This window comes from Petromyzon marinus, unplaced genomic scaffold (assembly GCF_048934315.1).
Source record: "Petromyzon marinus isolate PM22_M1 ecotype Great Lakes invasive population unplaced genomic scaffold, UKy_Petmar_22M1.pri1.0 PM_G_Scaffold_61, whole genome shotgun sequence".
NCBI lineage: Eukaryota > Metazoa > Chordata > Hyperoartia > Petromyzontiformes > Petromyzontidae > Petromyzon > Petromyzon marinus.
In genome coordinates this window covers 230,001-232,500 of record NW_027423015.1, presented here as the reverse complement: position 1 = coordinate 232,500, position 2,500 = coordinate 230,001, and positions in this window count along the sequence as shown.

Here is a 2,500-nt window from a genome sequence, read left to right as displayed (position 1 = left end):
GGAGAGGGTCTGTGATGGCTTTGAGGTGTGCCAGGAGCAGGCGCTCAAAAGACTTCATTACCACAGATGTAAGGGCGACCGGTCTGTAATCATTTAGTCCTGTTGGCCTTAGCTTTTTGGGCACAGCGATGATGGTGGAGGACTTGAGACAGGCTGGTACATGGCATGTCTCCAGGGAGGTGTTAAAGATGTTGGTGAACACCGGAGACAGCTGGTCAGCGCAGTGCCTGAGGGTGGCTGGAGAGACAGAGTCCGGCCCGGCTGCTTTGCGTGGATTCTGCCTCTTGAAAAGCCCATTAACTTCTCCCTCCTGAAAGGAGAGAGTCGTTTCTGTAGTATGGGTGGGGGATGGGGCCTCTTGGGTGGGAAGGGGTGGTTCAGGACAGTCCAATTGTCTTTCAAATCTACGGTAGAACTCGTTCAGGTCGTTGGCTAGGCGGGAGTCGTTAGTGGTGTGGGGCGCTCTGGGTTTGTAGTTGGTGATGTGCCTGAGCCCTTTGGCAGACAGAAGCAGCGTCGTTAGTAGAGAACTGGTGTTTTAGTGTCTCTGAGTACAGTCGTTTAGCCTCTCTCACCGCTTTGCTAAACCTGTTCTTCGACTCCTTGAATCTGTCTCTATCCCCACTCCTAAACGCTTCCTCCTTCTCCAACCTCAACCTTTTGAGCTTTGCTGAGAACCAGGGCTTGTTGTTGTTAAAGTTCACCCTGGTACGTGTTGGGATACAGCAGTCCTCACAGAAGCTGATGTACACAGCCTCTGTGAGTTCATCCAGACTATTGGTAGCAGTCGTGAACATATCCCAGTCAGTACAGTCTAAGCACGCCCGCAAATCTTCCACAGCCTCACTGGTCCACTGTTTAGATGTCCTCACAGCAGGTTTACAGAGTTTTAGTTGCTGCCTGTATGCACGAATCAGGTGGACCAAGGGAGTTCTGTGCGAGCCGAACAGCCCCGTGACCCACAAGAGAAACATCCCCGCCAAATTCGAGCGTTTGACGGGGTCTATCCGTGAAAAAATATTCACGTTTTTGAGTGCACATGCATTTCTGCTGCAAATGCCTCTGGAAGTTTCATGCCGTTCGTATGCCAATTGTGGCAACACGAAAATGACCCGTTTTCCCATTCCGAGGGATTTCTGTGCGACCCTAACAGCCCCGTGAGCCACAAGAGACACATCCCCGCCAATTTCTAGCGTTTCACGGGGTCTATCCGTGAAAAATATAGACGTTTTTGAGTGCACATGCATTTCTGCTGCAGATGCCTCTGGAAGTTTCATGCCGTTCGTACGCAATGTGGCAACACGAAAATGACCCCTTTTCCCATTCCGAGGGATTTCTGTGCGACCCTAACTAACAGCGCCCGTGAGCCACAAGAGAGACATCCCCGCCAATTTATAGCGTTTCACGGGGTCTATCCGTGAAAAATATAGACGTTTTTGAGTGCACATGCATTCCTGCTGCAAATGCCTCTGGAAGTTTCATGCCGTTCCTATGCAATGTGGCCACACAAAAATGACCCGTTTTCCCATTCCGAGGCATTTCTGTGCGACCCTAACAGCCCCGTGAGCCACAAGAGAGACATCCCCGCCAACTTCTAGCGTTTGACGGGGTCTATGCGTGAAAAATATTAAAATTTTTGAGTGCACGTGCCTTTCTGCTGCAAATGCCTCTGGAAGTTTCATGGCGTTCCTATGCAATGTGGCAACACGAAAATGACCCCTTTTCCCATTCCGAGGGAGTTCTGTGCCACCCTAACAGCCCCGTGAGCCACAAGAGACACATCCCCGCCAATTTCTAGCGTTTCACGGGGTCTATCCGTGAAACATATAGAAGTTTTTGAGTGCACATGCATTCCTGCTGCAAATGCCTCTGGAAGTTTCATGCGGTTCGTACGCAATGTGGCAACACGAAAATGACCCGTTTTCCCATTCCCAGGGATTTCTGTGCGACCCGAACAGCCCCGTGAGCCACAAGAGACACATCCCCGCCAATTTCTAGCGTTTCACGGGGTCTATCCGTGAAAAATATCAATTTTTTTTTGACTGCACATGCATTTCTGCTGCAAATGCCTCTGGAAGTTGCATGCGGTTCGCATGCAATGTGGCGACACGAAAATGACCCGTTTTCCCATTCCGAGGGATTTCTGTGCCACCCTAACAGCCCCGTGAGCCACAAGAGAGACATCCCCGCCAATTTCTAGCGTATCACGGGGTCTATCCGTGAGAAATATTCACTTTTTTGAGTGCACATGCATTCCTGCTGCAAATGCCTCTGGAAGTTTCATGCGGTTCGTATGCAATGTGGCGACACGAAAATGACCCGTTTTCCCATTCCGAGGGATTTCTGTGCCACCCTAACAGCCCCGTGAGCCACAAGAGAGACATCCCCGCCCACTTCTAGCGTTTCACGGGGTCTCTCCGTGAAAAATATCACATTTTTTGAGTGCACATGCATTCCTGCTGCAAATGCCTCTGGAAGTTTCATGCGGTTCGCATGCAAT